General features: G+C 48.4%; 1 protein-coding gene across 5 annotated transcripts in view; it reads left to right on the top strand.

Annotated features, from left to right (window-relative positions):
- PDE10A (phosphodiesterase 10A) overlaps positions 1 to 13118 on the top strand; it is a 684633-nt gene that overhangs the window by 73026 nt on the left and 598489 nt on the right. The window lies entirely within an intron of this gene.

The following is a 13118-nucleotide window of genomic DNA, read 5'->3' as shown; positions in this document are numbered from 1 at the left end:
AGAAGTAAAAGCAGTAAAAATTAAAATGCCAAAGTTGATCCCACGTTCAAACCCCGTAGTTGAAGTATCCTGAGTGATGTGTCAGAAAAAGCAGGGAAGTAGAAAAGCCTTAAGGTGTGCACATAGGTAGCCATGATTTTGTAGCAATTCTCTTGGCTCTTTGGAAAGCAGAAGCAGAGGACCCCAAATCAAGGTCAAATGACACAGCCTTGTGCGGTTCTGATTTTGTGTACAATGCCTAGGGGTGCTCACCGGGTCTACTGGGTCTTTGCTGGCTCTGCTGGCCACTAGAAACAGACAGCATGGAAGACAGTGATGCAGAGACCCAGCTCCACTTCTGGCCGGGGAGGAGCCTACACCGTTCCCCTGGTCTGTTTTGTTACTGCCTCTCTGATGTAGAGAGACTGTGGGCTGCATTGCGGCAGGTGACAGCAGGTGTAACAGCCTCCCCATCCACACACTGTGTAGCCCTCCATGATCTATAACTGTTCATTATAGCATTTGTGAGGACTATGTGGTCTGTATCAGGTTTTAAGATTTTATTTTATGTTTTGGTCTTATGTTCAAATTACTTCTGTTCAGTTTTTAAAAAATCATCACAATTTGAGGAAAGGGACCCTGTCACAGCTTCTGTCACCTTGTCCCCCAGCACCAGCCTTGAACTTGTCTAATCTCATATTTGGACAGGGCCAGTGAGCCAGGTTATCACAATTCTGGTTGTACACAAGCAGTTGGATGACACATTTTCCATTCATGGAAGAAAATTGGTTTGGACACACTCTAATTGCACGTTTGCAAGTTAGAGCTCCACGCATGCTATTTGTTGAAAGCCCCCTTTAGGTTAATTACAAAGTGCCTAAATGCTATTTGATGATTTTGGAAGCAAAATATGCATGGGACAGTGTTTCTGCGCCTTGAAACCAGCTGAGAGCATCCCATCTTGTACATTTCACTTTTGCTATAGAAACATCCTGTACCATATCTGTCACCCAAACAGACAGTTGTGAGAGGAATTAGGAGAGAATATGGGACCAGAATCCCCTTTCCAATGTTAAGTTTCTGGTCTTAAATGTACTTTAAGACACCCCACACTTCCGTCACTATCTCTTCCACACATCATGTGTGACATCTTCATTTATGAGATGGCAAAGTCACTGGAACACTGATAGAAGGAAACTGAAATGGGCGGATCTTCCTGCATTTTAGCAACCACTTGGTTTTGGAAAGGAGGACTTCCCCAGGATGCTTCCTGAATCTCATCCACTCTTGCCAGAGTGACCCATGCTCTCTGAGTTGGTGACAACATCTCTGGACACTTCTGTTGGTCACTCACCTTCACAGCTTCGTACAGCTGTGGCACGTTCCCCCAAGTGGTTGTGCCTTTGTTTTGGTGTCTGTTCTGCAGGTAGGAAAAGTCTCCATCGGATAATGTGAGGGGCAACTTGGCCGGTATTCATAAACCTTGTGAGGAGGAAGGATGTCGTCACAGGTGAACCCCTGGGATTATGTTTATGAAACGTGCTCACAACACCCAATAAACCTCGCTTTGGTACATTAACCCTATATGTCTTGGAGGGCGACTTTAAGATGTGGGTGTACCCAGGGAGAAATGTCCGCATGTCTTTTAAGTTAGTTTAGCTCATTGGTGACATCATAAGATCACCATCACCTAGGCAATGGAGCGTGTTGCTAAGGGAATGGCAAAGCTGTATGATAACACAGCTTCAAAATGCTGACAGTTGGAAATGCTCCCTTTTTTCTGTACTGCGAGCCAAAGGAGGTGTATACATAGGGGGTGGGTGTTTTGATTAAAATATTAGTATTTAAAGTTTGTTAATATAAACTGTTTGGAGACAAATGATTTGTGACACTTTTAAGATATTTAGAATACTGAAATTTTTGGAAAAACATGACCCGTTAGCTGCTTTAAAGAAACCTTTATGTCCTGGAACTTGTGCAGGCCTCATGAAGTCAGAGTTGTCATGAGAAAGATGCAAAATCTCTTTGCAAAACTGCAGGAACCATAGATCTGCTGGATGGCACATCTCCCACCTGTGTGACCTCGACTTTGAGGCACTGATGACTGGTTTATGCACACGTCCTTGCTGTGGTTCTTCTGGTCATCATTGCCCATCTCCTGAGAACTTCTGGTTCCACTACACAGGTTACTGAATCATGAGAGTCTCCGTTTAGGAAACTGTGACCCAAGCCACATGCCATGTCCTCCCATGTGTGTTTGTGTGTTCATACATGCATAGATGTGTGTGTGTGAAGTCGGGTTTGTATACGCCAGTCCTTCATACTTGGATTTAGGCAACCTTGGACTGAAAATATTTTTTAAAAATTAATAATACAACAATGAAGACAGTATGAATTTTAAAGTATGGTGTAATAACTATGTACACAGCATTTAAATTGTTAGGTGTTACAACTACCCTAGAGATGACTCAAAGTGCACAGGAGGATGTGTAGGCTGTGTGCAAAACCTACACCACAGTGTACCAGGGGCTTGACCAACTGAGGACTTTGGTACCTGTGGGAGGTCCTGGAACTCCCACAAACACTGAGGGATGAGTGTGTGTGTGTGTGCGTGTGTGTGTATACAAGTTGAGTGTCTCTTATTCAACATGCCTGGGACCAGAAATGTCTAGGATTTCAGATTTTTTTCAGATCTTAGAATATTCGCATGTATATAATGAGATGTCTTGAGGATGGGATCCAGGTCTAAACATGACATTTATTTACCTTTCATGTATATTTCATGCACATAGCCCAGGGTGGTTTTCTGTAATATTTTAGATGATCTTGCACACCCATCACTTGAGGTCAGGTGTGGAATTCTCCACTTGTGGCGTTGTAACAGTGCTCAAAATGTTTCCGATTTTAGAGCACTGGGGACTTTCCAATTCGAGATGTCCAACCTGTATACAGACGTGCACATATTTACACAGGTGATTCTTGTTACTCGTGCACATATTTACACAGGTGATTCTTGTTATTCGAGGTGTCCAACCTGTATACAGACGTGCACATATTTACACAGGTGATTCTTGTTATTCGAGATGTCCAACCTGTATACAGACGTGCACATATTTACACAGGTGATTCTTCCTGTATACAGACGTGCACATATTTACACAGGTGATTCTTGTTATTCGTGCACATATTTACACAGGTGATTCTTGTTATTCGTGCACATATTTACACAGGTGATTCTTGTTATTCGAGATGTCCAACCTGTATACAGACGTGCACATATTTACACAGGTGATTCTTGTTATTTGAGATGTCCAACCTGTATACAGACGTGCACATATTTACACAGGTGATTCTTGTTATTCGTGCACATATTTACACAGGTGATTGTTATTCGAGATGTCCAACCTGTATACAGACGTGCACATATTTACACAGGTGATTCTTGTTTACAGACGTGCACATATTTACACAGGTGATTCTTGTTATTCATGCACATATTTACACAGGTGATTCTTGTTATTCGAGGTGTCCAACCTGTATACAGACGTGCACATATTTACACAGGTGATTCTTGTTATTCGAGGTGTCCAACCTGTATACAGACGTGCACATATTTACACAGGTGATTCTTGTTATTCGAGGTGTCCAACCTGTATACAGACGTGCACATATTTACACAGGTGATTCTTGTTATTCGAGGTAGTTGTTTTGTAAAGTTGCCATGTACACTGAATTAGGCGATACTAAACAGTTGCTTGTACTGGGCATACAGGGTTACTTCCTGTCACCCTCTGCTCACATTTTTATCCGCTGAGTAATACATAGCCTTGTTTTTTGTGTGTTTCTATTTAAATGCATCTTATTTATCCTGTTGGTTCTCTCACATCAAAGTCACCACCAGCAGCCCTAATGCTCAAGTTTGAACACAGTTCCTTCAACATCTGCTTTCTCCATAAGGCACATCACAGCAGTCTCATGATTCGCGACACCAGACAGCACTTCAGCGCTATGCTTGGGGCCACTCAGGTAGAAAAATCCACCATGAAAGCCACGAAATGCACGAATGGTAGCACTGTGCAGACTGCAGAAAGGACACATTTACAGGACGGGCTGAAACAAGAAGGTGGTGTGTTGCCTTGTCCACTGTCAGCTGGAAACACTCCCGTTGAGACTTGGACTCCTTCCCTCTCTGCACACGCTCAGAAACAAGCACAGCACTCCGAGTGTTAACATGGGAGTCGTCGTGAGTAGATGCCTTCACAAACGTGAACCATAATGAGTGAGGTCGACTGAATGCCTGCGTGTGTATATATGTGTGTGTGTGAGTGCGTGTATGTGCATGTGTGTAGATAGATGATAGATGGATAGATGATAGAGAAATGATATAGACAGATGATATAGATAGATGAATAGACAGATATAGATGGAAAGAGAGATGTGTATATATGTATACACACTTCCCTCTCTATATGTTCTTCATGTCCACCTGATGATCTGGTAATGAATGGAAGGTGAAAGGCAGTTGTCTCCCAGAGAAAAACACACATTTCTTGGCCCTGGAAAGCTTCCTCCTGACAGCACCCTGGAAATGCGCCCTCTCCAGGGCCTTTTGGGCATTGACTCTGTGCTCCTCTGGTGCTCGTGTGCAGGTGCTTCAGTCCCTCTTGGGGGTAGGCCTGGAAGGCAAGCCAAGGGTCTTGAACACAGAGACACCTGGGAGAAATTCTTGGAACCTGGTGGGCCATCCATGTCCACTGAATGACTGAAATGCAGAAATGCTGATGTCAGGGAACGGAAGTGGGGCAAGTCCTCGTGTTGAAGGACGTGCTGCCTTTTTCAGTGGCTTATCCCTCTCTGTTTTAGTGGCTGCCCTGGGTACAGTGTGGATGGGAGTTAACTGGATTAGCGGTGAGGAGTTGCCCTTCAAGACTTGCCTGTATGACCAGATGAAAGTCGGGTTTCAAGTTCCTCATCACTAGAATGATATAGTTACATAATTGTTTGGGGGAATTCTGTGACTCTGATGTTCTTTATTTAAAATGCTTTTTAATTTTGCAATTTTGAGAAACTCCTTTGGAGTTTTGTAACGCCTTTGCGTGCCATTTTAGGAATGCGGCCCTTTGTGTAACTACTCGCAGAACAAGGCAGTAAATAGTTCTCATGATCTCTACTACTGGTATCAATAAAAAGCATCATTTTGGAGAGGTGGTTGTTGATACTCATGTTGATGTTTTGGATTTTTTTAAGTCATGATCATTGTTAAGTTGTATTATTAGGTTGGTGCAAAAGTAATGGCAAAAACCACAATTACTTTTGCACCAAACTAAAAACAGCACTGGGATTCTTGGAAATTCTTTCACAGCATCAGGATTAGTTATGCTGTTTTTTGTGTTGTTTTGTTTTTTTGTACCTGTGAAGTATGGATTGTTAGCTGCCACTTGGGAGCATGGGCTGTGTGCTGGGCACTCTATTAAATACTCACTACGGCAGTCCCAGTGCTTAGCATCCCATCCCCATTGTACCTCTGACGGTGTGTATCAGGATGTCAGCTGTTCAGATGCTGAAACCATGGCTCAGAATAGCTGCAATGAAGCGGAGCCACAATTCAAACCCAGGTGGGCTTCATTCCAAAGTCAACGTTCTTTCTCATTGGCTTTGCAAAGTACAACACTCTAAATACGCATCAGACTTTATTCACGTACTCTGGAAATTTTGTTTGCATTTTTAACTCCAGTTTAGTTATAGGATTTTATAGCATATTGAGAGTGACGTGGAAATGGAGAAATTGAGGAAATAAATTCATTTTACTAGGAGCTAAAGCTGTACCCCCTTTGTAGAACTAAATTAGACTTTAAAAAAATCTTGCTTTTAACACCCCGACGATGTTATTAAAAGCAACTTTCAGATATAGTTTTTATCCTGGCAGTATTGTTTTTAAACTGGCCCGGCACTATATATATGAGTTGCCTCGTGAATTTTCCAAACAGAAAGCACTGTACCTAGCAGATTTGTCAGCGATTTATTTAGATGCAGTTTGACTGTCTGATGAGCCATCACAACATTCCCATCTGTTCGTCAGGGAGGGAGGTGAAATGTAAACAGACCGAGGCACTGTTTTCCGATAGCCTGAGTTTTCTGGCCATCTTGTCCGCTTTGTCACCAGCGTCCTATTAAACCACTAAAGCCTCAGTGCTCTCTTGAGTCCTGCTTACCACTGGCCGGCCCCATCTCTACGTCTCCGCACCAGATATGATTGCTCTATGTCATCACGTTGCGTCATTCATGCCACGTGTTTATTGAGCATCTAGTTTATGCCAGGCACTATTCTAGGCATTGTGGATACAACAAAGGACAAATTAGAAAGTCCCTGAGCCTTGCATTCTAGAGGAGAAAAGAGAAAATAAACAAGATGCATCTGTTTTAAAAAATATATTGAGAGTGATGGGAGCAAGTGTTTGATGTGGGAACAAGCCTTACAGATACTTAGGGAGAGGGCACTGAGAAGGAAGGAAGGAAGGGAGGGAGGGCGGGCGGGAAGGCAAAGGAGCCCTTTGGAGAAGTTTGGGTTTGGTAGGACAGCAGGAAGTTGGGGGTGGTAAGAGAAAAGTGAGTGAGGGGAGCTTTGTCAAGATGAGCTTGGGATGAACACACAGAGGCCACGAAGGCTGCCTCATGCATTTGGCTCTGAGCTCGGTGAGAAGCCAGAAGAGACACTGTCCCCACCCGTGGGAAGCCTTTGTGCAGGGCCAGAGGAGCAGGTGAGAAGCTGCCTGGCTGTCCCGGCACCACCTGGGGAGGAACAAGTGCTTTCTGATGCTTCCACTTGGAAGCAACAGGGCGGCCAGTTACATCCCTCAAACCCGGCTATAAACGTCTTGTTACTGCCACTCCCAGCCACCTCTGTGACATACCAGGCCATTGCTCCAATTATTATCCTGCAGCCCTATAATATACAAAAATCCCAGAAGCCATTTTCTATTGTGTCTCCTGTTTGCTGTAAGCTACGGCGTCCATGTCCAACGGGCAGCAACTAACAAGGCGAGCAATATCAAAATGTGCTGCCACTTGATACAGTTTCTTATCTAAGTCCCTCCCATTTCCAGCTCCAGGCCTGCCCGCAGAGCACCCCAAACCCCAAGGTGGCTTCGCAGCCTCTCTCCATCCCTCCTCTCGGGGCCCTGGGGGCATGTACAGTCAGGCTCTTCCACATCCGCGTCCCAGTTCCTTTTCCCCGGACGGATGTGGCGCCTTCAATTCCTCTAAAACTGGATCAAACCAACTTTGACTTTTGTGTTCCATTTGTTTCAACATTCCACGAATTACCAAGTCACAGCTTTGTACAGAGCAGTGACTTTTTCCAGACCTTCATTGCCATTTTGGACACGCAAGCCCAAACCCACACTGTGTCCACTGGATCCACCCACAGTGCAGACAACCACTTTCTAAGGAAAAGCCGCGTTTCTAGGAGGCGGCGGCCCACTCCTGACGGGTCCCCAAGTGACACGCTGCAGCGGGGGGTGCAGGACGACCGCGGAGGAGAAATCAGGAGATCCACCACAGAGCAGCTTTCTGGATTCAGCCGTTCCAGGCCATGGATGACACACCGCCGAAGACTCCTCCTGGGGACTGACAGCGCAGACGCATCCCGTTCACGGACTGGGGACAGGACACGGTCTTGGCCGGAGCATCTCCGGCCTTCACTAGCCGTGCCTGGGTGTCACTGCACGCACCGGTGCGTTCCAGGCTCCCGGCCCCGTGCTGGGTGGAATGTGGGTTCTCTTTGGTGGGCTCTGCTGCTGTGAACGGAACCCACATTGAGAATGAGCAACTTGCAAGCAAAATCGAGGCCTCTGCGATTCCTTTATAACCCCTCTCTCTTTTCTCCATGTTTCTGCAACCCAACGGTAGCCCAAGACATTGGAGGCTGCCATTGTGGGTGTTGTTTATGGACTGCTTCCTTTGGGAGGCGCTTTCTCCCGTCCTTTCCGGATGTGTAGCGCCCTGCACGGCAGCCTCCCTGGCCCTCCCGGATGTGAGGCGCCCTGCATACCAGCCTCCCTGGCCCTCCCGGATGTGAGGCACCCCTGCACGGCAGCCTCCCTGGCCCTCCTGGATGTGAGGCACCCCTGCACGGCAGCCTCCCTGGCCCTCCCGGATGTGAGGCACCCCTGCACGGCAGCCTCCCTGGCCCTCCCGGATGTGAGGCACCCCGCACGGCAGCCTCCCTGGCCCTCCCGGATGTGAGGCACCCCTGCACGGCAGCCTCCCTGGCCCTCCCGGATGTGAGGTGCCCCGCATACCAGCCTCCCTCGCCCTCCCGGATGTGAGGCGCCCCGCACAGCAGCCTCCCTGGCCCTCCCGGATGTGAGGCACCCCTGCACAGCAGCCTCCCTGGCCCTCCCGGATGTCAGGCGCCCCGCACGGCAGCCTCCCTGGCCCTCCCGGATGTGAGGCACCCCTGCACAGCAGCCTCTCTGGCCCTCCCGGATGTGAGGTGCCCCGCATTCCAGCCTCCCTGGCCCTCCCGGATGTGAGGCGCCCCGCATACCAGCCTCCCTGGCCCTCCCGGATGTGAGGCACCCCGCACGGCAGCCTCCCTGGCCCTCCCGGATGTGTGGCGTCCTGCACAGCAGCCTCCCTGGCCGTCTGCGCACAGGGACAGAGCCCCACTGCTTCCTGTGGCCTCATTTCCATCCCCTCTGCTTCCTCCGAATAATTTCTGTGAAGGTTATTATTGGGGCTTCACAACTTAAGCTTACTTTTCAAAGTGTTCTTGCTCCTCCTCTCCCAAGCATTTGCTGAAATAAGAGGTTCCTCTGGGTTTCTGGAAACGTATTCCTCAGTTTCAGACGTGACTCCGGCACGACACCTGTGGAAAGTCACCCTCTGCTCTGGGTTTCCAGCGTTGTCCTAAGGCTTGAGGGGTGGTTTTGTGTTAGTTCCTTTGTTGGTTTAAGTAGCAATGACTGAAGCCTGGTCTCTCTGCAGAGCTGACTACCGTTTTCTCTCTGCCTCTGAACAAACTATTTTGCAGAGCCAGGGGTGCCCAGGCATGGCCTCAGGCCTCATCCCTGCTGCTCTGAGCACGGCCTCAGCCCCCCAACCCGTGCTGCTCTGGGCACGGCCTCAGCCCCCCCACCCGGGCTGCTCTGGACACGGCCTCAGCCCCCCAACCCGTGCTGCTCTGGGCACGGCCTCAGCCCCCCCACCCATGCTGCTCTGGACACGGCCTCAGCGCCCCCACCCGTGCTGCTCTGGACACGGCCTCAGCCCCCCCACCCGTGCTGCTCTGGACACATCCTCAGCACCCCCACCCGTGCTGCTCTGGACACGGCCTCAGCCCCCCCACCCGTGCTGCTCTGGACACGGCCTCAGCCCCCCCACCCGTGCTGCTCTGTACACGGCCTCAGCCCCCCCCACCCGGGCTGCTCCGGACACGGCCTCAGCCCCCCCACCCGTGCTGCTCTGGACACGGCCTCAGCCCCCCCACCCGTGTTGTTCTGGACACAGCCTCAGGCCCCCGACCCGTGCTGCTCTGGACACGGCCTCAGCCCCCCACCCGTGCTGCTCTGGACACGGCCTCAGGCCCCCGACCCGTGCTGCTCTGAGCACGGCCCCAGTCCCCCCACCCGTGCTGCTCTGGACACGGCCTCAGCTCCCCCACCTGTGCTGCTCTGGACTCAGCCTCAGGCCTCATCCCTGCTGCTCTGGACACGGCCTCAGCCCCCCCACCCGTGCTGCTCTGGACACGGCCTCAGCCCCCCCCACCTGTGCTGCTCTGGACTCAGCCTCAGGCCTCATCCCTGCTGCTCTGGACACGGCCTCAGCCCCCCCACCCGTGCTGCTCTGGACACGGCCTCAGCCCCCCCACCCGTGCTGCTCTGGACACGGCCTCAGCCCCCCCACCTGTGCTGCTCTGTACACAGCCTCAGCCCCCCCCACCCATGCTGCTCTGGACACGGCCTCAGCCCCCCCCACCCGGGCTGCTCCGGACACGGCCTCAGCCCCCCCACCCGTGCTGCTCCGGACACGGCCTCAGCCCCCCCACCCGTGCTGCTCTGGACACGGCCTCAGCCCCCCACCCCTGCTGCTCTGGACACGGCCTCAGGCCTCATCCCTGCTGCTCTGGGCGGTTCCACGGCCCTTTCTCCACCTCTGCAGGGAGGCCCCTCGAGGGTCTGAGGCATCTGCCCTTGCTGCGGGCTGCTTTGTTCCTCCTACTTGCGGGATCCCAGGACCCATGGTGTGGTGGCACTGAGGTCTGGGCAGCACAGGGACTCAGCTCCCTCCATGCCTCTTAGAGCTCCTGATCCTAAGGAAAAGGACCTGATCTTTATGCAGCATAAATGTTCTCTTTCCTGGGCACCTCTCCTGTCCCAGGCTCTCTCTGTTCCGTAGGTTCCTTTTCCTCCCCATGTGTGCATTCTCTGGCACCTGCCGGAGGACCCCTTCCCAGATGTTCCCTCCACCTCACCTTCCCGTTCTTTCCATTCTTTCACTTTGCTTTGCCCTGATCTGACTTTCTGAAGCCGTTATCTATCGTTTCATTATAAAAAGTCCAGCTTGGGACCCACCAAGTTAATTTCATGGCTGACTACTGGTTTGAGATCTAGAGTTTGAAAAACATTGCTCTACATGAACTTGAAGGCCAAGAGCATAACCCCCGTCATTCAAGTGGCTCCGGCACCATGCGTCCTAGGACAGGTCCCTACAGAAGGCAAGTGGTGGAGAAGGGAGAAGGGATCTCAGGATGTGAGTTCATAGAAGGCTGGGAAGAGTGTGACATGGTTTTATGCTGGCAAAGCCTAACAGAGAGCTTCCTCCTTTCCACTGTGCCCTTGGGGCAGTACTGGCCAAAGTACTTTATGACAAAAAATTGTCTTACATGACTTTAAGCTCCTCTGCAAGAGTCCACTGTTCCAAGATGACTGGCTTTGCCACCAGTCTCATATGGGGAAGGAAGGAAGAAAGGAAGGAAGGGAGGGAGGGAGGGAGGAAGGAAGGAAGGAAGGAAGGAGGGAAGGAGGGAAAGAAGGAGGGAGGGAGGGATGAGGGAGGGAGGGAAAGAAGGAGGGAGAGAGGGAGAGAGGGAGGAGGGAGGGAGGGAGAAAAAAAGAGGGAAGGAGGGAAGAAGAGAACAAAGGAGGGAGGGAGGAAAGAAGGAGGGAGGAAGGAAGGAGGAAAGGATCTTCCATTCATTTTTTTAAGGGAGGGAAGGAGGGAGAGAAAGAGGAAGGAAGGATGAAGGAAGGAAGGGAGGGAGGGAAGGAGAAAAGGGGAAGGTAAAAAGGAATAAGGGAGAAGAATTGTTTTATAAAATAACACATCTTTTCTGAATTACAAGTATCTGTACTATTACTTTCATTACTAGATCTGTGTGTAGGACTAGCTAAGGTATTACCCGTTCGTTTTGGAAACTCTGACATCCGGAAAACTCCATGTGCTGTCACTGGCTGTGTGCAGTCTTTCCAGCTCCAGGCCAAAAACCGTTCATATTTGGGTTTGATGAACCATTTAGCGCTCACAGGTGTTTAATAGTCTTTCCCACTCTTTGAGGCTGTTTTCTTTTTTTTCAATTAATAAAGTATCGTATGCTTACTGCAGAAAATTGGGGAAAAAAATAATTTTTTAAATTACCGTGTAAATGACTATTTAAAATATGTAAACATATGTGTTTTTAATCTTTCAATGCATATATGTGTATACATACGTGTTTTAGACTCTTAACAAGTATAACTGTGTTAGCAGCAAAAAGTGCTCGTTAGTGAAATTGATACAGACACGATTCTTGATTATTAAATAATATATGCAAAAGACAGGTTTTTAAGGGTTGAGTTGTTTTTAATTGCATGTGTGTAAACTTAGGCTAGGAATAACAATTTAATCATGTCTGCTAATTCAAGCAACCTCTACGTAGACTTTGTAGACATAGTATAAACAATTTTTATTTATTTATGATATTATCAAAGTTTATCTCTTCAACATTTGAAGTAAATTTCCTGAATTGGTTGAAATCAGGTTTTGGTATGAAAATACCATTACTTTTGTAAAATTGAGGAGATCACTTTATGTGGTTGAATGGCTTTGGCTCTGCCTCGCAGTTCTTCACAAACATCTGTATCTACGGTCATCGGGAGACTGGAGAGTGCCATGATGTCTCCTTGTATGCGGTCAGCAACATATTCTGTTACACAAAAGCCCATAGTGACTAAATCATGACAGACATGAAATATCTAAAAGTGATAAGAGAATTTAGGCAACTATGACACAAGAGCTAAAATAACAAAGAAAACTCAAATCCATTAATTAGGAGGCAAATTACTTTTGCTAGACATGATTCAGTAAAAGTCTTTGAAGCTAACCAATTTTCCGCTGCTGTGAAAAAGGAGAGTTGAACGTGACTCATACTGGGTTTGAGTCTTTCTGGGTAAGATTCCATGTTATGCATGAATGTAGTAAAAAGTGAAAACAAAGGCACGAAGTGAGATTGATGGAAATTGACACATTCTAACTTAGAGAAACGTAAAATATAAAAGGAATGCTTCTTCTCTCATGTTTCCCTTTGCTTGTTTAACAGTCTAAAGTGTAGGAGATCCTTGCCCTCCAAAGAAACCTGGTGCCTAGGAAAGTCTCCTTGGAAGGATTCGACCCAAATTAGGGGGAAAATCATAAAGAGAGAAAAAATACTGAGCAAGACTTTGTTTTGAAAAATTAAAGTTAGTGATTATATTTATAGTCTAAGAAATTAGGTATTACTTTCATGTATGAGTTGATTCTTAAGTTTCTTTTTACTCTTGCCTAATGGCCTCTCTTCACTGTTTATCGCAGAAATAGGATCAGCCATAGAGACTTCCTTGGCTCTTTCCCAGCGAAGGCCCATGGAGACCATGGAGGTCTCCGCGTCTCCCTTCCCATAAGGCAGATGTAGTGGCCTCGTCCCAACCCAGGCCAGCCCCTCCCCCGGTGCTTTGTCTTCTGGGTAAGATTCCATGTTATGCATGAATAACATGCTTTGTCTTCAAATTACCTTCCTCTTTACTATACCACCAATTACTCCCTTTAAACTTGGCCATTCCCTTCAGCGTTAAAAATGCTCTCCTGTCTTTCATCTTTGGTGTAACCACCCTCCTGCGACCTGT

This window comes from Callithrix jacchus, chromosome 4 (assembly GCF_049354715.1).
Source record: "Callithrix jacchus isolate 240 chromosome 4, calJac240_pri, whole genome shotgun sequence".
Taxonomy (NCBI): Eukaryota; Metazoa; Chordata; class Mammalia; order Primates; family Cebidae; genus Callithrix; species Callithrix jacchus.
This window is presented reverse-complemented; position numbering and strand designations above follow the sequence as displayed.